This window comes from Eurosta solidaginis, chromosome 4, assembly GCF_040869045.1.
Source record: "Eurosta solidaginis isolate ZX-2024a chromosome 4, ASM4086904v1, whole genome shotgun sequence".
Taxonomy (NCBI): Eukaryota; Metazoa; Arthropoda; class Insecta; order Diptera; family Tephritidae; genus Eurosta; species Eurosta solidaginis.
In genome coordinates, this window is record NC_090322.1 from 149,898,105 (window position 1) to 149,924,397 (window position 26,293).

At 37.7% G+C, this 26,293-nt stretch overlaps 1 protein-coding gene across 3 annotated transcripts in view; it reads left to right on the forward strand.

Moving 5' to 3' along the window:
- Positions 1 to 1,544: 1,544 nt before the first annotated feature.
- Positions 1,545 to 26,293, forward strand: part of LOC137250495 (uncharacterized) — a 150,352-nt gene continuing 125,603 nt past the window's right edge. For 2 of the 3 annotated variants that reach the window (XM_067783387.1, XM_067783385.1), the window contains exon 1: positions 1,545 to 2,134. The gene's annotated coding sequence lies outside the window, so the exon portion shown is untranslated. The remainder of the gene's footprint in view (positions 2,135 to 26,293) is intronic. The other variant, XM_067783389.1, reaches the window with a different exon arrangement.

Here is a 26,293-nt window from a genome sequence, read left to right on the forward strand (position 1 = left end):
GGATCGTGTGTAACTTCTTTCTCTCTTGATTTCTCCCAAGGGGATTAAGTTTCTCCAATGCTTCTTTGTACTCCCGGACACTTTCTTATGAGGTACTATGTGAGTTTGCTGCCTTAACCATTGCCTGAATATCAATATATATATTGACGCGATTGCAGCTAAAGCACACTTTCTCCAGAATGTCTACGCTTTCTTCACGCCTACAATTTCTGCCTGAAACACATTGCAGTGATCTGTCAGCCTTTAGGATCTACTTATTTCTAGATTTCCACAGTAAACAACACACTCGATCCTTTCCACTAATTTGGAACTATCGGTATATACGTGTATAGTATGTGCTGCCATTTCCGCACCCCGGTTCTATTGCGGCCCCAAGATCCCTTTTTAAGCTCAACTCGCTCTATATTTGATGGCGCTGTACTGCAACGGCTGTAAGGCTTTTACACAACCTGCCCTGGTCATTAGGTCTGCAGGCAGAATGGCATGTAATGCTGCTGTCGGGTTAGGTTTTAGGGATCCCCTTAGTCATTGATACGTAGTTTTGTGTGTGACTGTCCACGAAAAAAAGGACCCCATTGTAAAATATGGGCATGAAAATTGCCGTAAATACCCAATGGGAGCATTTTGCCGATATTCTCTAAGTGTATCCTAGCATCCTCTAAAATACATACAATGCCGCGGAGGCTTTCTTCGGCCTTTCTTCCACATGGACTTTCCACTACAAGTTAGTATCTAGTATAATTCCTAGATAATTCGTGCTGTATTTTTCTTCATTCTGCAGCTTAACATGAAGCCAATCGAATTTATTAAGGCCGGATGAGTCTCAATCGAGTTGAAACTGTCCATGATTGCTCGTTTCGAGACATTATTAAAAGCTTCGAGGAATTTCCACAAAAACAACTAGAGCATATTCCTGGTGCTCCAGCGCTTTCTCTATATTCATGACCATCAGTATTCACTGACTTGCTTTTGGAGTAAGCATGTTGTGCTGAAGAGAATAATGTTTAATTCACATTTAACTTAATATACACATCTATTAAACTCGCTGGGATTTTGAGCAGCAAATATGCAAACTAAAAGGTCTATAGTTTTTCGGTTGCATATGACTGGTTCTTCCTACCTTCGGTTTGGAGACTATTCGAGTCCTTCTCCAAGATTGCGGCACGTGGTTCAATTTTATGTAATCTTCAAAGATTGTTCCAAGTCATTCTACAATCGTTGCACCCACCATCTGCACTATGGCAGGGATCATCACATCTGGCCTCGGCGATTCAAACTTGGCAAATGTTTTTATCGCACATTGAATTAAATATATTAGAAGCTGGTGCAAGTATAACTCGATTTCCTACAGAGTACATTTGCGAATTTATCTTGCAAGCGTGCCAAAAAAATAATTTAAGCAAAACAAAATTAAACACTCTTATTTTTTAAGGCTATTTAAGTAAACAAATCAGCATCACAGAATCAACAATACGCAAAATAAATATGGGGTTTATTGAGCTTGGAAAAAAAAGCAAATCAAAATACAGCCATCACAGTTTCATTCGAACAATGAACGGTGTACATTCGTGTTTGATTTTAAGTTAAGTGAAAAGAAATCTTTAAAAGTTTATTATGCAAAATATACATATAATAAAAAAAATCTTTAAAATTGCAAAATCTTGTTTCCTTATAATTTTTTTTGCATAATTGCGGGAGTAAAATAAATATTGAAATAAACTCGTCATTCGTACTTATTTCCCGCTTAAAAAATAAATGAAACTATTGTAAATATGTGACTGGCATAAATCACGAAGAGGTGATATCTTTTGTGTGGTTTTGTATGAGAAATAATTGAAGTGATTTACCAAAAAAAAAAACAAAAAAATCTAAGTAAACGCAAGTTATACGACAAACTCGAATTAAAACGTGAGAATGATGCGTAAAAGTTTTTAAATGAAAAATACCACAAAAAAGTTTAAAACGAATAAACCTAAGTACATATGTATATAAAAATTTAAAGAAAAAACATACAAAACACTGAATAAACATGCAAAATATTAAGTAATAAATAAAGTATAAATCAAATTGATTCTGTGAGGGTCATTCGCATTATTTATTGTTTTTACAATAAAGCGAGATAAGAAATTTTGCGGTAAGAAGAAATTGAAGAGCAAAGAAATGGATGTTTACAAATAAACAACTGAAAAAGCAATTCTCCGAAAATGTTTATAAATAACTAAATGTTTATATATTTTTAAACTAATTAATACTCGTGTCCACAAACCTTGCTATATATATTGCAAGTACAACAAATATACTACATAATTCAATCCTTTAATAAGGCCAGGTTTTTCAGTACAAGTTCAGCTCAGTTTGTCAGTTAAGTGACGCTTACGCCCCGATTCTAGTGTGGTAACAACATTCTTTACCACGGTAACGAAATCATGTGGCAACTTTTACACCCTTTTGGGTATTCTACCCGCGAAAGTAGCCGGATAATTTTTTACCCACAAAAGTAGGTGGTTACATCGAAATAACCACACAACAGCTGTTGTTTAGAAAAAGGCAAAATTGAAAAATAAAGAATTGTAAACGCAAATAGGTAAAGATAATAGTAAAAAAGTGTTGCCTCTTGCTATACATATTTGTTTACATTATGTACTTTCACAGAATAAATTACAATATGCCTATGTTCAAACTTATCATGCATAATATGCATATACACATCGTCCCGTTTATTCGTTAGCCTCGTATCTACAAGTGAGACATTTTCGGTAACGCGAACACGGTTGCCATACCATGTTTTTATTTGGAACCAACATTCACCGAAAAAAGGACCAAATTTTTGTTTTATTTTATTAGTATAAAATACAAAATTTAAGGATGTTTCCATATAAAATTTTACTAAATATAGTAAAGACTTTCCTCTAATTTAAGCTGAACAAACAAATATATGTGCATGCAACCCAAAATGGTACTATATTTTGACATAGGATAAGTCTATGTCTTTCACCAACCAAACGTTGTGAACCTAGTTTTGGTCAAAGCTCTTGGTTCTAGCATTTTGTTGTTGATTGCAATGAAATAAAATTTATAGTGCAGTTAGGTTTTAGTAAGAAAAGGTTCAAAATTTGCATTCTGGTGTTGCCGAACTATGTATGTGGAAAACTCAGTAAATCATAAATGAAACTAGGCAATTTTGTTAGTGCTATTTTTATAGATGCTTACTTTTTCCCTTAATGTTTAAACTTCATATCAGAGCCTAGATTCAGTAAGTGTGAGTTTTGATCCCAGGCCTCAGGGGTTCTGCTAGCACCTACGCGAATAATTTTATACAAAACATTTCTTCCGAAATCAAATCTCTTTTGCATTTGCTTCCTTCTGTCTTCGAGGTAAAATATTTCTTGTGCCAAGATAATAAGTTTTCAATTACCTTGCGTGGCTTAACACCACAATAGTCCTGGAATTCCTTGAACTCATTGAGCTGGGTGAGAAAGATTTAAATATCAACGTTCCAAACGAGAAGTAATGCATAGAATTTCTTTGTATAAGTTTTGAAAGTGTTAGGCTCATGGCAGAGTGCTCGCCATAAGCTATGCTAGGCGAGAAGCAATTTTTATTTTCATATAACCGATCGAAATATCTAGCCGTTATTAATATTATTATAAAACAAGAGTTGTTTTTGTTAATCGGTTATTTCATCAACAATTAACGACAATGTGTTTGTCAACACTTTTCTTTTTAATACCTGGCATAAATTATATCCTAGGTGAAATGTTATTGTTCTGGTACATTTTATTGATTGAGCAATTTTTTATGGTAAGTGTTCCATTGAAGTAAATTCAAAATTATATGGGGGCTAACGAAAGTGTGGCGAATTTTTGGGCAATATTGTGAATTTTTACCTGAGTGAAAAAGAAAGAAAAGTACCAATCGTGGCTACTGCCTAAAAAGGACTAAAATTGAAGAAAAGGGACAAGCGGACAAAATGGGGTTGGAAGGGACCATTTTTGGTGCAAATGGATCAAAGCGGCAACCGTGAAAGCGAAGAAAACTACCTTTCAAATTTCTCCACAGACACTGGTGAGTTTTTCGGTGATGACAGCGTTACCACTTCGGCCAGAATCGCGGATAAAAGAACTGGTAACGATATTCGGTTACATAATGTTCTGGGTACTATTTTACCGGTAACGCTCAGAATCGGGGCGTTATACTTATTCTGCAGTTTTTCAGTCTACTTTAACTGAAGTTTAAGCTGAGCTTAAGCGGCCGATCTGGCAGGATTAAATTTTAGTTAACCTATCAGTTATTTGCGTGTATGCCATTAGCTTAATTCTCCGTGCGAGAGGTGGTCTCTTGAACCTTAGTGCGAGATCTTTCAAGAAAATAACAACTGCAATATGTCCAGTTTGTAACCTAGGCGATGATGAAAGTGTTCACCACTTTATCGGTGTTTGCCCAGCCTACAAAGATTACCGGTTGGCTAGTTTTGGTGAAAAAGTTTTGGACCTGGCAAGTGTGGTAAACATCCTTAATGGTAGAGATTATGTTAATTTGTTTAAGAATATGCAAACCAGCTTAAAGTATAGAGATCTTATTTTAAATGAATTTTCGTAAGCTCTTTATGTCAAATAAGTTTAGTCAATTATAGTGTGGCACTTAGCACGTTTGTTGCTGCCATAATTTTAATTTATTTTAAACTATTTTTAAGTCTTTAATGTTTATTCATTATCTTACAAATGTATGATCTTTTGAATGGTTGAAAATAAATATACTACTACTACTATAATAAGCATTTGGGCTTGAGTACCTTAGAGCTCATGTTCCTAACTAGGCATACTTCAAAAATCTCAAAATTTTTTTCGAAGCAGTAGCTCAACTTGAGAATCATAGCGTACTCAGCAAAAAAGGGATTTTTTATAAAGCCAAAAATGCTATTACTTAAGTTGAAAAAATGTAATTCCCAACTTGTGGTTCTCTAACTGGACTCAAATATAAGATTCCATACTACAGTATTTTCACGAAAATAAATAAAATATATTCAATGTATTTTCGATTAATTACGGTTCATTACTGCTATCAACCAGGTGTTTATTTCTGACAATATACAGCTGCTGGTTTTGGTGGTACCACCTTGGAGCTTTTTTTCAACTCCACCTCAATTCGATATCTAATTTAGGATATCAACTGGAGAAATGTGTTGGATATTCATTTGAGAGCTGTACATTTTCCAAAATCTGTCAAAGGTTGAACAATAATTTAATAACGATAATAACGTTGGAGATCAACTCGAGAACTCTAAATTTTACAGAATTTCTCAAAGTTTGGATAGTTATTGTTGAACGAAGTTGGATATCAACTCGATAACTATCTGGTTTAAGAATAATTGAATAATAATATTGGATATTGCCTCCGGAACTATATATATATTTCGCTGGAGAAACATTTTTTCCAGGTTTGTTGGGTAAAGAACCCAGCTGTTGCCGTATCTAAAAAATTGTCTAGATAATAAAAAACCATTGTTGTCATACAACCTGTGACTGAAAAACTGCTCAGTAGTTTAACTGGAGTTTGAATTTGACTAGTTACTTAGTTTAAGCTTAGCTTAACGAACTACTGAAAAACCGGGCCTAAGACTTATATGAGTTGCATTCGAAAATTCGAGCAATCGAGATTTTTAGATATTTTTGGATGTCAAAATTAAAGTTTTTATGGAGATTTCTAGACATGGGACATACAAAAGAGAAATCTCTTTATTTGAGATGTAAAACAGCCCCTTTCGCATAATTTCTACAGCTCCAAACCAAATTTCACCAACTAACCGTTTTTGGTATTTCAGCTCTTTGTAGAAAAAATACAATCTAAGCACTGATGATGCGACTATACTAAAATAGGATAAACCATGCGGACTAGACCAAAATGAAAATGAAATATCTTTGCGATTATGTATTAAAATATATCGTCGGCCTGGGCCTGATTTTTCTGTATAAGTTAAACTCAGTTTATTATTTAAACTGTGCTTAAATTTATTCTGCAGATTTTAGTCTACTGAAGTTTAAGCTGAGCTTAAGCGGCCGATCTGCCATGGTTAAGCTCTAGTTAACATATCAGTTATTTCCGTTCGTTTTCAATGGCGTCGAATATACTCAACAAGCATTTGGGTTTGAGTACCTTTAGAGCTCTTGTTGATAACTAGCATGCACCTAAAATCTCAAGAGTTGTTTTGAAACTGTGGCTCAACTTGAGAATATAGCGTCCTCAGCTAAAAAGGGAATTTTTCATGAAGCAAAAAATGCTCTTACTTAGCCTACTTACAGAACGGCAATTTACTTTTTTAACTCAGGGTTAATTTGAAAAATTTGTCAAAAATGATGAATTTAATCCCTCATGCCAGGATAACTCTGAGTTAAAAATAAAACTTTCCGTTTTGCAAATGGGCTTTAATGTGAAAAAAGATAGTTCCCAATTTGTACTAATTTGATGCTACCACCTTGGAGAAGATTTTATTTCAACTCCATTGTAGGATATCAACTAGAGCAATCTGTTGGATATTCATTTGAAAACTGTACATTTCTCAAAGGTTGGAGTATAATTTAAGAATGACGTTGGAGATCAGCTCCAGAACTATAAATATTACAAAATTTCTGAGGTTTGATAGTGATTGGATAATGTTATTATTGCAATTTGATGATGTTGGATATCAACTATAGAACCAAATGTACATTTCTCTAAAGCTGGAGAGATATTTTAGCCATGTTTGTTGGGTAATAAGAATCCAGATATTGCCGTATCTACAAATTATCTAAATAATAAAAAGCAAAACCCCAAAGGCGGCCGTAATATGTGACTAAAAAACTGTTCGGCAGTTAAGAGTTTAAGCAAACTTAGTTTAAGCTTAGCCTAACTAACTACTGAAAAACCGGTCCTTAGATTGTAAACCTGCTAGCCGACAAAAAAAATTTGATATGGCAGACAAAAAACTACTTGAACTTTTCATGAAAAAGGATAGGAAGTACACTTGTCATATAGGGTTTGCAGTTTGACAAGCCAACCTAATAAAACCGCACTGCGTTTTTTTAGCGCACGCAAACAACCGGCGTTTTTGGCCCGAACCCAAATAAGCATCGTTGCGACAATGTAAAGGATGTGTGCAAACGTCAAATCTATATGTCATGCCGAACAAAAATTGGAAATGGAGTTAGGTTTTCACGCAGCAAATTCAGTTTGGGTTGCTCTCTTACAAGCTGTATGTGCATGAGACATTTTTGACAGAAAATGACTTGCGTGCGTTTATATTAGGTTGACTTGTGAGAGTGGTTATTATTTGGATAAGTGTTTTGCCTGGTTGATGCTCTTTTAAAGTGCGGAAAATATGGTACATAGCATGCTACACTCTACGCTAATGATATGATAAAAGAAGTTTATGAGTGCACACTTCCTCTTGCAACATTCCGTGGATACGGATATACACATTTGGAAATTTGAATTTGTATGGTAGGTGCCATACTCCTTTTTCCATATGCGCATATTTTTGTTAAAACTTTGACATTAACAATATTGACAGATATGTCAAGTTTCAGCAATATTAATTAATCGGTATAGGAGATATACGTTACGCAAATCAAAATTGTATGGGAGGTGCCATACTTCCTTTTCCAATACCTGCACTCATATGCCGTCTTTCAGTGAGTTTTACAGCTCCGGCTCACGCTCAATTCTCACGGGAATGCTCTGGATCATTGAGAGACTTGAGAAGCAGATGTCGTGAAATTTTCGCACGCGTGAAATGTGATAGGCAGATGTCGCCGCTGTTTTTCATTTAACTCATACGGCGAAAGGCTAATAAGCGACATCTATTTTTGAAAAAGTAGGTATATTAAAGGCCGCGTTGCCAACCTAAAAAGAAGTAATAACAAATTATCTGGCTCACAAATTGAACCAGACTTCTATCTGGATTTATCTGGTTCAAATAGTTGTTGTTGCATTTACATGCAAAATTATTTATCTGGCTCAGGATTTTGCCACCGGATGATAGCTATAGTGTACTTATAGAAGTGTGTCAACTAAGAGATAAACGTCAAAACTACAAACAGCCTCGCTCACCTGATGCAGGCCCGAAGCAGAGACCAGCCCGCCCCGACGCAATCCTGATCAAAAGCTCAGGTGATTGCTCATACGCGGATATCCTTAAAGCGGTTAAAAATGAAGAGTCACTGAGAGAAATGAACACAATGGTTCGTAAGATCCGCAAGACTGCTAAAGGAGAACTCCTCTTCCAACTCAGTAGGCAGTCGGACAATGACACTGCAAAACTTGAAGCAGCTGTAGGACAAGCTCTCTCAGGGAAAGCCGATGTCAAGTCCCTCAAGGAGGAGTCTCTGTGCGAAATACGCGACATAGACGAAGTAACGACGGTTGAAGAGGTCTGCCAGGCGCTGAACACACAGCTTGCAGGTTTCAATGCTAAGCCGTCTTGTGTGCGATCCTTGCGCAAAGCGTACGGCGGTACGCAGACTGCGACTATGTCTTTACCCACCGAGTTAGTTCGGGAACTTACGAGAAGTGGTAAAGTCCGAATCGGATGGGTCATATGCCGAGTCCGAGCAAAAGTTCAGCCGAAACGATGCTTTAACTGTCTCGAGTTCGGACACATAGCAAGAAACTGCGGCACCGAATCCAATCTCAAAGGCGTTTGCTTTAAGTGCGGGGGCCAAGGGCACGCGGCGAAATCATGCACTAACGCGCTTAAGTGCTTATTGTGCGCTAGAAGAGGGCTCAGCTGCACAGGCCATCACACTGGTGGCTATAAGTGCCCAGTATATAAAGAAGCGGTCCAGAAACAAAGACCTTTATGAGATTATTGCAACTTAATCTTAACCATTGTGAAACCGCCCAGGACCTTCTGGCACAAACAGTTTTGGAGTTGAAGATTGACTTAGCACTTCTTAGTGAGCCCTACAGAGCGAAGACTGCGAATTGGATACAAGACGAATTGAGCAAGACTGCTATTTGGTCCTGCAGACATAATCCCTTATATGCGGAATTAATACTTAAGGAACGAGGATTCGTATGCGGTAAGATTGATGGCATTTACGTTTACAGTTACTATATACCACCTAGTACGCCGCTGGACGCGTTCGAAGAAATCGTCGGGAAAATAGCCATGGATGCGACGTTGCGGGAGCGTTTCGTCATCGCGGGAGACTTTAATGCATGGGCTATAGAGTGGGGCTCACAGAGAACATCTCCCAAAGGGAGGGCTCTGCTCGAAGCATTTGCATGCCTTGATGTAGCGCTCCTTAACGTGGGTGGGCAAAACACCTTCTTAAGAAATGGGTTGGCTCCGTAATCGACATAACGTTTGTCAGCGCCAATCTCTACAGGTTGGCTGAGTGGAAAATCAGTGATTGCTATACCCAAAGCGACCACTCAGCGATTGTGGTGGACATCAACCTCGAGGGGGGAGGGCCCACTATACAGCCACCCCTAAAAAACAGAGGTTGGAATATCAATACTTTCGACCCCGACATATTCAAGCTAATGTTGACAACAGTCGAACATAGAGGAAGTGCTAACGACATGGCGAATAAATTAATGGCGGATATTAGAGCAGCATGCGATGCGTCAATGGCTAGAAAGACCAAGCGCAAACAACATTGTTCCACATTTTGGTGGAACGAGCGCATACACTCCCTAAGGAAAGAGTGTATTCAGGCTAGGAGGCGCTATCAACGAGCCAGAGGGAGACCGGAATTTCTAGAGTGCAGAGCTACCTACAAAAGAGCGCGACTCGCACTTAAGAGAGCAATAAAAGATAGTAAGCGCGAATGCTTTCTCAAGCTTTGCGATGACGTCGAGAATGACCCTTGGGGCACAGCTTATAAATTGGTTTTTAAGAAATTGAAACACAAAGGAGGGGCGATGCCAACATGCCCCTCTTTTCTCAGAAACGTGGTAGATACTTTATTTCCCACGCAAAGGGAGCTAGTGTCTCCCACATCAGGCGCCGTACTATACTCATTTGACGAGGTTACCGTCGTCGAGGTCCTTCAAGCGGTGAATAGACTGCAAGACCGCAAGTCTCCTGGCCCAGACGGGGTACCAAACAGAGTACTCAAACTAGCTCTCACTTATAACACGCCAACATTTGCGGAACTATTTAATGCATGCTTGGCTGAGGGGACATTTCCTACAATATGGAAACGACAAAAGCTGGTCCTGCTGCCAAAGTTTGGTAAAAATACGGCGGAACCATCTAGCTACAGGCCCATTTGCCTGCTCGACTCCGCCGGTAAGGTTCTTGAGCGAGTCCTCTATAATCGACTCGAAAAAGAAATTGAAGATTTGGGTGGTATTTCCGATAACCAGTTTGGGTTTAGGAAAGGAAGATCCACCATCCAAGCTGTGAACATGGCGAAGGAAGTGGCCCAAGAAGCCATAAGTGGCACCCGATGGCTCGAAGGCTCTAAGGAATATTGCCTCATCGTTACTTTAGATGTAAAAAATGCCTTCAACACTGCCAATTGGGCAAAAATTCTAGACACGCTGGAGCAGATAGGCATATCCCTTTACCTGCGTAGGATCATACGCAGCTACTTTGAAGGTAGAGTGCTGGAATATGAAACGGCTGCTGGAGTAGAAAAGCTTCACGTCACAGGCGGTGTTCCTCAAGGCTCCGTGCTCAGTCCACTGCTTTGGAATATTATGTACGACGGAGTATTTCGACTCAAGGTACCCAATGGGGTGAAAATTATCGGCTTCGCGGACGATATCGCATTGGTAATCACCGCCAAGCACCTAGGCGAAATATGCGCCAAATCTAATACAAGCATAGCGATGGTCCAATCGTGGCTTACGAAAAATGGACTGCAGCTGGCGGAACAAAAAACAGAGGGTGTACTCATATCAAGTAGGAAAAGGGTGGAGCAGGTCACTATAAGAATCGGCCGCCATGACATCGACACGCTGCCTGCAATAAAATACTTGGGGGTTGTGATAGACAGGAGGTTGTCATTCAAATCCCACTTAGAGTATGCCAATGGAAAGGTAGCAAAAACCGTAGCAGCATTATCTAGGATAATGATAAATGCAAGAGGACCAAAGCAACGACGGCGTCAACTTCTGGCTGGCGTTGTAAAAAGCCAAATACTTTACGGGGCTCCTGTTTGGCATCAGGCCACGGAGTATAAATCATACTTCCGCGGGGTAAAGTCGACTTACCGCCTGTGTGCACTACGCGTCTGTAGCGCCTTTAAAACTGTCTCTGACGACGCAGCACTAATCATCGCAGGAATGTGTCCTATAGACATATTAGCAAAAGAAGCAGCGACGATTTATCGGGATCAAAGCTCAAGTAACGGAGCACGAGAGCGAAGCGTGCAGAACTGGCAGCTCAGGTGGAATGCCTCAACAAATGGTCGTTGGACACACCGATGTATCCCAGATATTAATATATGGATATCTAGAAAGCACGGCGAGGTGGATTTCTACCTCACACAGTTTCTGAGTGGTCACGGATGCTTTAAGGAATATTTGCACCGATTCAATCACGACCCTAACAACATATGCGATCACTGCGGCGGCGATACAGTAGAAGATGTTTACCATGTATTTTTCGAGTGTCCTAGGTTCTATAGCTCTAGATGCAAACTGTGCAGAATATTTGGAGAGGATTACACTCCTGAAACAATTGTTGGATGCATGCTACAAAGCAAGGTAAAATGGTCAGCGGCGTGCGATGTAATAGCGGAAATAATGAAGAGTCTACGAAGTCTTGAAAGGCTACGGCGCAGCAGCGAACATTGAACAGTCGAGTTGCGTGGGTGGATAACAAATTGCTAAGGTGGAGGGGATCGAGCTGAGCACGTATTGAATGCAAGGCCTCCGTACAATTAGCGGCGTGAGAATGATAACATAAGAAAATACCGTAATATATGTAGGTAAAAGTAATAGCAAACCAGGCGACGGATTGGAGACAAGGCCTCTTCAACCGTTCGAATACTGCCCCAGGTGAAGGAATAAAGCACGGATTGGAGACACGGCCTCTTCAACCGTGCGACCAAAAGCAGTCAACATACACGCAACAACAAACCTACGGATTGGAGACAAGGCCTCTCCAACCATAGAAACAACGAGTATGAGGGTAAACGTCTCACATGCAATCAGAGTTTATACTCGGATTGGAGAGAAGACCTCTCCAACCGGTGGAAGTACGAGGAAAGCCCCGTTACGTATTGTGGAAAAAAAAAAAAAAAAAAAAAAAAAATTACTATTTATACATATATAATTTATTTACACATATATACATATGTAAAAAACAAAACCCTACAATACAAGTAGTCGAACGCACAAGCATGCCACAAGCACTATATGCACAGTGTTTAAGGTAGGCTTGCAAATATTCGTAGAAGTGGTATGCGTCAAGCACATTCAGGTAGTAAGCAGGGCGTGTCAGTCCCAGCGTTAACCATACCGCGGTACTATCTAAGTACAGCAACGTGACCCCGACAGGTGTAGAGCTTAGTGCTCAACCTACCTCCCGACGGAATACTTGACGGTAGTACCGGGGGGTAAATGGTACTCAGACGGTAGGAGGTTTAGTGCGGTTAAAGTCCCACACTGACTATGAGGCTTTCGATGCTTCCTCCTCGTAAAACAAAAAAAAAAAAAAAAAACCTGATGCAAATCTCGGGTCTAGAGTTGCATTTTTGGTACACTATGCCTGCACTGATCCAATATCGATGTTGTGGATCTGCATACTAAGTATCACCGCCTGGTACTACTACCCTTAGAGGTATTTCATTTTTCATTTTTCGCTATAGGTATATATCATACGCCACGCCCCTACATACACTTTGCACTGAAGAACTCTATTTCCTACAAATTGGTGCATATCGGTCAAAAGGTGCGTCCAAAAAACGAATTGAAAAAATTTACGTGTGGTGTATTTATACCTACTATATAGATCATAATATATCCTACTTTTTTATCACTGAGGCATTTCTTCTAAGGCGAAATTCATGTTGGAGCTTTTATGTTTATTGGCATAAAAGTTAAGTAGAGTTATAAGTCAAGTTGAGATTCAGGCGAGGATTGTTGCAGGGTGTTTACATTAAAGTAGCGACACGCCACTCGATGCTCGCATCACATCTTCAACATAGACATTATACGGGTTTTCTTTAAGAATTTTCTAAGCTTCACTCACTGTCCAACATGATCGCAGTATCCTACAGCTAGCATTTTCTACATTTGATGTTACTGTCGAGGTCTAACTTACATATAAGCATGTGATGCCAGACGGCAGTCTCCAGCTAGTATGCCCATTGTAAGTCTCAACAGGTTGCCTGTCCCATGTATCATATATGATTCATGTTAGCAATTTTGTACTGTGTCCGATACGCGCGTATATCATATATGAGCAATCATAGATATACCTTATACCATGGAAATTACTTAAACATGGTGTGCTTTTTGCGTTTTTCGTATGGGACGAGCTGTATAGACTTTGTAAACTGTAAACTTATAAAAAACTTAAAAAAAAATTTGGTGATTTTCAAATACTTCCTAAAAGTTCGTAAAATTTTTTGTTGAGCGTGGAGCACGTCACGGATATTTTTATATGGGCTAGGGAACCTCTTAAGTTTTCTCTCTTAGAGATATGAGCAACTTTGTGAGTTCAGCGTCGTATGCTTTTCACATGATTTTAGAAACATTGCAGCCACAGCGCTTCTGCCCACGCCCTTCCTGCTTGATGAATGATATGCAACTCCTGTTTTCTTTTGAAATTTTCCAAATATATTGGGATGCGAAGGAGAATACATACATTCACTCTCATTTTTAGGGGTTACAGTCACAAGGACAAGCTCTAGTAGAAGGATCCCCTGGCTTTTGGTAAATTTCGGTAGAGTCATTCTATGGATATTGGGTCAACGTGACAGAGTGACAGCTTCAAAATAACTCGAAAAAAAGTTCTGATTTACGTCAGCTGGAAACTTTTTTATTTGGTCTCCTAGATTTAGATGTCTCATCTTTTTAGATTTTTTTTCTATTCAATTTTAAATAAAAAGATTCCATCAGTACTCTTGTGAACTGCAAAAAAAAAAAACTCTTAAAAATAAAACGACAAGTATTGCCTTTCACCTGTGTATATTTCACATTATATTTGCCATACCATATTTACTATTTGTACTGAAAATGTTTTAAAATACTGAAACAATACTTACAAACAACGCGCAAAATTCGGTAATTCTATACGACAGCATGGCACTCTTAATACACGTCCAAAAATATAAGAAAGGGTATCGAAGGACGCGTATTGGATCCAGGATCGCGAATCTGAAAGCGGAGATAAAAAATTTAAGGTATGTCAAGACTTATTTGCAAAAGAAATTGAAAATGTTCATGTGGTTGTTGTAATTTTGATGATTTTGTCATACCCACAAAAAAGAATTGTGAACATAAGTGTTTTGCGCGGATATAGTTTTGATCTCCAAACCGGTGTTGGACCCACCCAGGGTAATTTTTATAAGCGCAGCAGAAGGCCGCCAATGCAGAAAGGTGTTCTGCGGAAAAGACTATAAATCCCACCCCCGGTTTCGGAGCAATCCGGGGTAATTTTTCGGTTTTTCGTTTATATCTTTTCCGCCTTTGGATTATTGTTGTCGAGGTTGACACCTCTATCGATATTTTTGAACGCGTATTAGCAGTGTCATGCTGTCGTATATAATTACCCAAAATTCTATTTTTTAACGGTTTTATTTAGCTTGACTTGACAGGCTGGCACGAATTTTGTAATTGGAATTTAAGTAACTTCCCGATAAGCTACAAGCTTGAAACTTGGAATATAGTTCAGAACCCGATGACAATCCAATAATAAGAAAAAATCGCCGCTAGGTGGCGCAAGGATCGAGATATTAAAAAAAATCGTATTTGTGGTCCGATTTGGCTCATATTTGGAACACATAATACATACAAGAATAGAAAGCGAGTAAAGGTTTGGAAGGATTATGTATTGAGAACTTAGATTGTAACAAATTGACAGGAAAGAGTCCGTGTAATAATGAGTCACTAAATGAACTGAATAGAATGACAAATAATAGGCAATTAAATTAACACTAAACACTTGAAAATAAAATAATTAAAAAAAAATTAAAGTTTAACGGTTTTATTGAGAACAATACTTACAGGAAGTAATAATAACACTAAAAGCTAGAAAATAATTAGTTAGGTCCTAGGTACTAGTCATCACACACCTAATCAATCTAGGGCGTTAATCAGACAATTAAATAAAAGCGTTGAACGCATCAAACTTCAATTGATAGTCATATACAAGACCAACTTAACCTTAATAAGGTCATGCTACGCCTCACAATTTTAGAAATTTCACGCGCCCAACGCTTTTATTTAAATGTATGATTAACGCCCTAGATTGATGAGGTGTGTGATGACTAGCACCTAGGACCTAACTAATTATTTTCTAGCTTTTAGTATTAGTATTACTTCATGTAAGTATTGTTTTTAATAAAACCGTTTAACTTTAAAATTTTTTTTATTATTTTATTTCTATACAGTTTAGATATACACAAGTCTTTCGAGATGATTTTTTTGCATTATTTTTTGCACAAGTTCATAGCATACAGATAATGTGCGTGGCACCACAGCATTCTGCCATATAAATTTACCACTGATTATTTAATATTTTTTTTTCTTGCTTTTTATATTAATTTCTTTAATAGCTTTCATAAATACGGCAGTATTATTACTTTTGTTAAGAAAGAAAATTTGTTATAAAGAACATGTTGACATTCTGTTCTCCATCATTGACAATATAAACACCGCGCAAAGTAAATATTTCACATCCACACTGAGGTGAAGGCCGAAAATTACGTTAGAGCTGTAAAAATTGCTATTTTAATATTTACAAGCATACTTAATTGCATGGACGGATCATATTTAAGCAAATCAGAATTTTTTTTTGTTATATGAAAACGTCTTTGCTCATGGTATGGGGGAACTCAGAGACGGAAGTGAAGGCGTAGTCTTTGGAAGTAGTATTTTAAATGGGGGAAATACGGAATACAAGCGTAAGTTTAGTCAATATACTCTAGAAATCAGACAGCAAATCAAGATAAGGCATCGGAAGGCATGGCCAAGTAAGGCCAGTAAAGTATCGGAAAGGAAAGAAAAGAAAAGAAAGGAAATAAAATGAAAAGAAATGAAAGGAAAGGAAAGGAAAGGAAAAGAAAGGAAAGGAAAGGAAAGGAAAGGAAAGGAAAGGAAAGGAAAGGAAAGGAAAGGAAAGGAAAGGAATCCGTAACCGAATCCGTCCGAGAGGACGTCATATAGATTGAACGGGTCCATAGTGTTACCAGAAGTTTGCTTAACGACCAAACTGCAAAACTCTGTCAAAACCAGGACCTATGTTATAAAATAACTCTATCCTATTGGTAAACACTAGAATTATTCGAATACTTTTAAGAGCCCTACTTAACAAACGTCATATGCATAAATACTTCCAAATAGATTACTAACATCCCAAACTGAAGTTTGAGGGCAGAATCAATACTGACCTTCCAAGTAGGAATGATTTGAAGAGGGGCACGAGAAGAGAGATTGAGAAACATGAGAAATAACAACGGCATACAAATATACACCGACAGCTCCAAAATGGACTAAGATGTGAGGGCTACTCGGACTCTCTAGTAATTTCTACGGCATTTAAACTTCCGTCATTGACAAGTCATTTGACATGAAGGCAGGAAAATAACAGCTGGTAATATTGCTAGGCAGCAATCAAATCGTTAGCTGCCCCGCACACTAGCTAGCAGATCTTGGGTTCGGGTCAAAGGAGAATCCAATGAAATGAGAAGGCCGATGAGCTGCTACATAGGAGCTTTGCAGCAGGAAATAAGTGAATAACCAGCGTCAAGCAGCACCAGCATGTGCTTAGGCACAGCCAAGGGAAAGAGTTTTTGGGTGAACAAACTATAACTATCAGATAGTCTCAGCAAAATACCGCCTTTACCTCGATTATGCTTAAGATCGCTTAGAAGGTACTTTAGCGAAAATCTGGGTAGAGGTTGTTTGCAACATATTGGGTCTAACATTTAGTAAGCTTAGCATCACCATAAGTGCTGCTCTTTTGACGCATCTTAAGGCTATTATTCAATGTTTGGACTATTTCCGGGAATATTTTGAAATATGACAAGGATTGTTTTCGTTATCGATCTAGCCAGGCTTTTATTGGTCGCAACTGCTCTATGGATACAAAAAGTTAGGGGAATAATAGCCGTGTTTTTTTTACACGCGTATACGTTAACGTTTGCGCTTAAAAAGAACGCTTAATCTCGCTTAAATAATGCTTAGGAGACCCATCTAGAGGCAGTGGTTAAATAACTAGCTACTGCACAGGGTGTACTGAAAAGCGGAGACACGACTCTTTGTTGTATGTCTGTGTATAACCTATAGCTGAATCAGTTGCGATGAATTGTGGACACGCACCATTTTAAGAGGTGATACATAGAGTTAGTGTAGAGGTGAAACATAGACACATATTTCAGTTGAATCTGAGTATAATGCATATTGAAATTTAGTAGTATTAATTTTATGCGCGGCAATTTCAGAATAGTGGATAAAGTTTGACGCTTAGCAGGCAGCTGAGAGATTTGGAGACAAAATAAGGGAAAATCACCATGTAGGAAAATGAACCTAGGGTAACCCTGGAATGAGTTTGTATGACATGGGTATCAAACGGATGTATTAAAGAGTATTTTAAAAGGGTGTGAGCCATAGTTCTATAGGTGACGCCTTTTCGAGAAATCGCCATAAAGGTGGACCAGGGGTGACTCTAGAATGTGTTTGTACGTTATGGGTATCAAATTAAAGGTATTAATGAGGGTTTTAAAAGAGAGCGGCCCTTAGTTGTATATGTGAAGGCGTTTTAGAGATATCGACCAAAATGTGGACCAGGGTGACCCAGAACATCATCTGTCGGGTACTGCTAATTTATTTATATATGTAATACCACGAACAGAGTATTCCTGCCATGATTTCAAGGGCTTTAGATTTCGGCCTACAGAACTTTTTCTTTATCTTCTACTTAATATGGTAGGTGTCACGCCCATTTTACAAAGTTTTCTCTAAAGTTATATTTTGCGTCATAAAACCAATCCAATCACCATGTTTCATCCCTTTTTCGTATTTGGTATAGAATTATGAAATTTTTTTCATTTTTCGAAATATTCGATGTCGAAAAAGTGGGCGTGGTCATAGTCGGATAGCCCATTTTTAATACCAAGATAAAGTGAGTAAAGATAAGTACCTGAACTAAGTTTAGTGAAGATTTATCGATTTTTGGTCAAATTATCGTGTTAACGGCCGAGCGGAAGGACAGACGGTCGACTGTGTATAAAAACTTGGCGTGGTTTCAACCGATTTCGCCCTTTTTCACAGAAAACTGTTATCGTCCTAGAAGCTAAGCCCCTACCAAATTTCACAAGGATTGGTAAATTTTTGTTCGACTTATGGCATTAAAAGTATTCTAGACAGATTAAATGAAAAAGGGCGAAGTCACGCCCATTTTGAAATTTTCTTTTATTTTTGTATTTGGTTTCCCCATATCAGTTGAATGTTGACATAATTCACTTATATGCTGTAAAGATATTACATTTTTTGTTAAAATTTGACTTAAAATTTTTCTTTTTTTTAAAGTGGGAGCGTTCTTCATCCGATTTTGTTAATTTTTATTTAGCACATATATAGTAATAGTAGTAACGTTCCTACCATCATGATATCTTCAACGACTGCCAAATTATAGCTTGCAAAACTTCTAAATTACCTTCTTTTAAAAGTGGGCGGTGTCGCGACCATTGTCCAAAATTTTACTAATTTTCTATTCTGCGTGATAAGGTCAACCCACCTACCAAGTTTCATCGCTTTATCCGTCTTTGGTAATGAATTATCGCACTTTTTCGGTTCTTCGAAATTTTCGATATCGAGAAAGTGGCCGTGGTTATAGTCCGATTTCGTTCATTTTAAATAGCGATCTGAGATGAATGGCCAGGAACTTACACACCAAATTGCATTAAGATACCTCAAAATTTACTCAAGTTTTCGTGTTTACGGACAGACGGACGAATGGACGGACGGACGGACATGGCTAAATGAATTTCTTTTTTCGCCCAGATCATTTTGATATATAGAAGTCTTTATCTATCTGTGAGCTCTGCTCAGCTGAGTATAAATAAAATAATTAAGAAAAATTTTTTAAGTTAAACGATTTTATTGAAAACAATACTTACATGTTGTAATACTAATACTGAAAGCTAGAAAATAATTAGGTAGGTTCTAGGTACTTTTTGTCACACTCCTCATCAATCTAGGGCGTTGCTCAGACCATTAAATAAAAGCGTTGTGCGCGTGAAATTTCTAAAAATGTGAGGCGTAGCATAACATGATTAAGGTTCAGTTGGTGTTACTTATTACTATCAATAGAAATTTGACGCGTCCAACGCTTTTATTTAATTGGCTATTATTTCTCATTCTATTTAGTTCATTTGGTGACTCATTACTACAAGGACTCTTTCCTGACAATTTTTTACAATATAAGTCCTCAATACATAATCCTTCCAAAGACTTTACTCGACTATGTGCCACGTATGCTTGTCCCTCCTCCAACTCCAAAATATTTTGATGTCACTTCTACCGGACTGTATGTAATATTTGTTCCAAATATGAGCCAAATCGAACATCATAGGTCGCTTTCTATTTATGTATGTATTATGTGTTCCACATATGGACCAATTCGGACCAAAAATACGATTTTTGTGAATATCTCGATCCTTGCTCCGCCTAGTGGCGATTTTTTTCACAGGTTGCTTTGTTTTCTTGTATGTATTATGTGTTCCCAATATGAGCCAATTCGGACCACAAATACGATTTTTGTGAATATCTCGATCCTTGCGCCGCCTGGTGGCGATTTTTTTCACAGGTCGCTTTGTTTTCTTGTATGTATTATGTGTTTCAAATATGAGCCAGATGGGATCACAAACACAATTTTTGTGAATATATCGATCCTTGAGCCACCTAGCGGCGAATTTTTTTCTTATTATTGCATTGTCATCGGTTTCTGAACTATATTCCAAGTTTCAACCTTGTAGCTTTTCGGGAAGTTACTTAAATTTCAATTACAAAATTCGTGCCAGCCAGCCATCCAACCAAGCAGCCTGTCAAGTCAAGCTTAATAAAATCGTTTAAAAACCGTTTAATAAAAAGATGAGATTTTTGCTTTTTTGTGGTCCCCCTAATATAAAAGTTCGGTAATAGTGCAGTTGCAATTATCTTTTTTCTTCATAAGAGTTAGGGTTAGTAACCTCCATATTTATTATTGGAAAGTGACCCATTTGACTGTTTAAGTAGTTCAAGGTAATTTTCTTAGATAGTGTACAACAATTTATAGAGAATATTGAGAAAAACAAAAAGCCCTGTGAGAAATGAAACTTTCTTTCAAAACCATATCAAAACTATGGTTTAAATAACATAATTTTTATTTGTTGTTTACGCACTAACCGTGTTGATAAGCCTCGGTGCTGCACTCTGTGGCAATGATAATATCCATGAGGGGCTGAAATATGAACTATACTTCTTTTGATGGATCTCAGTTTTCGCTGTCACAAGCTTATGTCCATGGTCGTTAATCCATCTTTCTACACTGCACATTATTTTGTTTAATTTAAGGCGCCAGCTCGCGGTGCCGTGCTGTGATTACGGCAAGATGAAAAATGCTTTCTAACATATACAAGCGAGGGAGGCTAATTTCTTGAAGTTCGGCCATTAGTTTTGATCCAGTCGTAAACTAGATATTTGAGTCAGGACCAGTATTGGGATTCTCTATTTTCCAAAGAGTTCTGTTCACAATGGGCACCCCAACATTTTTGCGAGATTCTGAACGTAGGGGCCATTACATTATGTATGTAGTTACAATAACGGATTTCCTATGAAATCCCTTATTACTTACATATTGCCTGTCATGTTTACGCTCTTTAGCTCAGAGATATTTTGAAGTCTTAGTGCAGAAAGAGTTGCCTCTTTTTCTATTAGAATAGGGAAGGGAGGTATTCCTACTTATGCACTAAGTTCATGAGTAGTGGGCATTCTCATCGCACTTGTTATGCCCACACCAAATAGTCGATACAATTTTCTTAGTTTTGTTATTGTTTTTTTTTGCGTGCTCTTCTGCCACTTAACTAAGGAAGCATGACCATTGTCTTCACAATAGTATAAAAAACCATTTTAGCAGATATCCTAGATGTTTTACCATAGATTCGAGTGCAGGTAAAGCTCTTGCTGCTTGAGGTAGCATCTAGATGAGCATTCCACGTGAGGGTCTGCCGAGTGTAACCGCTAGGTACTAACAGACATTCGATCAAATATTTTCTGTTCCTCTTGTATGCATCTAACTTAAATGGCGACAGTTCTATACCACACAATACTGTGTACAGGATTTTGGGCCACCTAAAACTATCATATCGATCCGTGAACGGTGGTGCCTCTCTCTTTCGCATCATCTTCAGGCGGTAAATGACGAAAACTTAGCACCGCAGAGAAAGCTTTCACTTTCACTTTCGAGACAACGCGCGATTTATCTTCTTTGTTAGTCACTGTACTATTTGGCTCTAGATAGGACTTTCCCAAATCCCACTATTTCGCAAGATCGTTCAATATCCACATAGTTTTTCCATAAGACGTCCTTGGCTCTGCTAAATTTCCGTTTTCGGGTGGGTGTAAGTGCGAGAGTAAACAGAAAATAATTATAGAAAAACGCGCACGCCGCTGCTTGGTAAATGCTTGCATAATTTTGGCTATCGGCGTTTTTCCGACAGGGTATGTGCATTCATACATATTTACCGGTAGGCTGTGTTAAGATAACTTTTGACCGATCATATTTATTGATTTTACATTTATTAGTTATTGACAATTATAAAGAATTATTACAAAACGGCGAAAACAAAAAAATGAGTGAATGGTCTCTGACATTGATAACAGATTTTCGCGAAAGTTGTGGTTTGGGTAATTCCATTGCGGTTGCTCTCAATTAGACGGCAATAAAAATAGTACAAAATAAACATCTCAAACCAGTTCTTTTGATTTTTTTTTTGCATATTTACGATTGTTATCAACCAGCATTACGTTTTAATTTGTAATTTGTAGTGTTATAAGACAGGCGATTTGTAATTGTTGTTTTTGTTTAGATTGCATTCGAAGTCGGTGATATATATGAACGATGCATGAGGTATTTAAGTTTTAATTAATATAATTTAAATCGTAATATTATCAATAAATTTATAAATTCTAGTTTTCAAAATGATGAGCTTAAAATCGGTATTTGGTACAAACAAACACAATCACATCTACATATGTACGTATATATATGTATGTACATTGGGTTGGGTCAATTTGTATGGACGAAAGTTAACCTATATAGCCCCATCGATTTTTCGATGGGATTTGCGCTCAGGAAAAAAGTTCCACTAACCCAAAAAAATAATTTTCGAGCCCGCGATAAAAAAATAGATTTTTCGACCAAAATTCTTCAAATCTCCATAAAAGCAATTTTTTTTCAATTTTGCATTTGCCAATTGACACGAAAAAAGTACATAAAAAATTATTTGGAGCCTTGAAAATGAAAAAAACGCATAAAAAATCGATAAAATTTCGCAGGCTCGAAAATTATTGTTTTGGGTATGCGAAGTGGAACTTTTTTCCTGAGCCCAAATCCTATCGAAAAATCGATGGCGCGATATCGGTTAATAAATCGACCCAGTCTAATGTACATACATACACATATGGAATGTAAATCTCGAAGCACGAGTTGTAATAAATACTAAACTGGATATGATATTAGATGTAAACTGGTACTTGATATTAGTAGGTACCTATCTATAATTATTAGGCTACTTGCATATGAAGAAAGCCTTAGAAATGTATTCAAATGCGTCTCAGTTTCGCTTCACTAGTGATTCATGAAAAGTTTGTTTTAGTTTTAATAGAAAAATTTTGTATGATAGTCATATTTTATGTATAACTTTTTGATGTTTAAAGATCTTTGCTCGCGGTTTGGGAGAGTCCCAAGTGTAAGCGTAAGCGTAAGGCGTAGTCTTTCTAAGAGCTATGGGGGATGCATGTAGAATGAAAATGCAGGCGTAGTGTGTAATATTGGTATACATATGGGACCTGGAATCATGAAACGACCCTATTGTGCGAAAACAAGTTTTCGAGAAAAACGCGTTTAAAGTGTTTGTTTAGCTTGACTCTGTGTAGCGGCTGGCCGTTGTGAACGAATTTTGTAATTGAAATTTAACTTCCCGATAAGCTACAAGCTTGAAACTTGAAATATAGTTCAGAACCCGATGACAATGGAATAATAAGAAAAAAGAACTCCGATAGGTGGCGCATGGATCGAAATATTTCAAAAAAATTGTATTTGTGGTCTGATTTGGCTTGAAATGCGATAAGAAAGGTAGAAAACTGCAGTTTGTTCCATTTGAAAGAGCGTTAAATTTCCGATAAGAATCACTCAAAGAAGAACCGTATTTTCGCACAATAGGGTCGTTTCCTAATTCAAGATCACATATGTACTCTATGGAGTTCTAGAGAATGTGTTAGCATATGCGTAGTGTGTCGTATTGGTATGTTGTACGGAGTAATAAATAAGGAGAGCGTAAATATTGTCTCTACACTGTATCGTAATGTGGGAGCAAAATAAGTGGTAGAGTTGATATGAACGAAAGAAGCTGTCTGTATGCCGCTATCTTAATTTGGTTTCCCCTCAACACCACAAGCTCAGTCAGAATTGGGAACGACCTCTTCGAACAGTTCGAAACTAAACGAAGCTACGAAACGGTGACCCGCTATCGTGCTACTTTTTAAATTTGATGCTAGAGAAAATAAAACAAGCTGCAGATCTAAATCGCTGTGAAACAATTCGCTGTAAAATCATGCAAATACTGGCGTACGACGACAAAATTGATGTATGAAAATAGAAAAAGCGGCGGAAAAGATGCGTTTGATGGTAAATAAGGAGAAAACGAAATAGATATTCTGATCAAGAAAAGAGTCAGCGCATTTGCGCCACGGCAACTGCGCTACTTTTGACTGCCATAGCTTCAAAATAGTAAAACACTCCTTTGATTTGGAAATCATCATTAACACAAACAACAACATCAACTATGAAATCCAGCGAAGAATCACTCTTGCCAATAATTGCTACTTTGGACTAGGAAGGCAATTGAAAAGTAAAGTCCTCTGTCGGCAAACGATAAGCATGATCTACAAGATACTCATCGTACCCGTCCTGTAATATGGTGTAGAAGCGTGGACCATCAGATAAGACAGGTCTAGGAGTGTTCGAGAGATAAGTTCTTCGAAAGATTTACGGACCTCTACGTGAGTACTTAAAGAGATTTAAATGAGCGGCTATGGTGCCTAGGCTATGTTATGCGAATGAAATATAGTGTCTAAGAAAGTAGTTTTTCGAAACCTAGCCACGGAAGCAGAGGAAAAGGGTGGCCCAATCCGCTGAAAGGATCAGGTGAAAAGTGATATAAATTCTCTTTGTGTTATTAATTTGCGCCAGTTAGCACAGCGAGTAGGTGACTGGCGCCGCCTTGCTGGACGGCCATAACCGTTTAAACGGTTAACCGCCAATTAAGTAAGTAGGTTCTTGTTGTTGTTATTGTATTAAAGATAAAGACAAAGCACCATTAAGGTACTAGCCCGACCATCTTGGGAACCATTAATATGACCACATTAAACCTTCCTGTGACTTAGAGGATTACATGTGCGGCTTTCGATTGACGTCTTCAGAACTATCCTCAGAAAAAGTTTACTTTTTTGTTCTTGGTTGACATTTTCACGGAAACGCCCATATGCGTTTGTCGAATTTGCCGATATGCCCAGCACCCGTCTTCACCTCGGATATATTCAAAAATATATATATTGGACAATTGAATAGCTTTATCAATATTTAAAATATATTTTTTTAATAACGCCAAGGTAGCAACACTAATTGATAATGTGATTTTTATTTACTTTAAACGACTTACAATGATAGCAATAAAAAAACACTAAATATGATTGAGAGTTGCGTTATCATTTTAAGACCAGACAATAAATATATCAATATTAATCAAAAATTACCTACTTAAGTACTCTTGACTATTAGCATATACTCACTTTCATTTTTCGCATGACGAAGTGAGACCTTCACATGCACGATAATATTATAATAGAATATCATATTTGGAGTATTAAAATCCTAAACACTGTAAAGTTACATATATTTGAAGATTATAGAAGATATCGTTTAACGGTAAGGCCCTCATTCGAATTTGGTAAATTCTGAGGGTTAAGTCGGACAGCTAGCCTCGAAAATGTGAAAGAATTTCAGAAAGACTAATTTTTTAAGATAAGTTGCATTTTAGTTATGGAAAATATGGTTAGGATCAGCAACCTCAGCGCCGGGACAACTGGCTCAGAATTAGTATAGAATGGGGAGAGCTCTATATATAAATGTTTAAGTCTGTACGGGGTCGGATCATCACGCCTAAACCACACCACCGAATAACGCGGAAAGGTACTCAGTTCTATATATTTGCCCTGAAAACGGTAATAGGCATGTTTTTTCACAACAAATATCGGGAAGTGAAGAAGGGGCCGACCTATTCTAAATAAAATAGTGTACGGTGCGAAGTGCTTGAAATTCGATACAGGATTACCTCTAAAAAGCTTTTCATTCCGGGAAGTGTACCAGGGGCCGACCTGCCTTGATACATATTTTTCTTCTGATCGTGTGTTTTATGACTGAACTCCTCCTAAACGACTGGACCGATTTTGATGAAATTTTGTGTGGGTGTTGAAGTGGGTTTGGGAATAGTTTCGAATCTATTTGGTCCATTCTATTTCTTAATTTTCCAGAAAGAGAATCGATTTGCTTCCTTGACTAGCTTATTATTTGAGAACATTTTATTTCTAATGCAACTTTATAACTCAAGATTGTAGATGATTTGTATGTGGATTTCAGTTCTATATATTAACCCATATCTTATATAAAGACCAAATTATGGATAGGGGTCTATTGTGTTTTCACAATATGGGTAACAAGTTGGATATGTTATTGTTAGTTAGGTTTTAACAATGGGGCGGGGGTTGAGAAATGAGTGAGATAGAAAGGGGAGCTATACAAAAAGTCTTAGGTAGAAGAAGAGAGAAAAATAAGAGATATGAGTGGGAATTGGAGAGAGGGAGACAGAGAGGA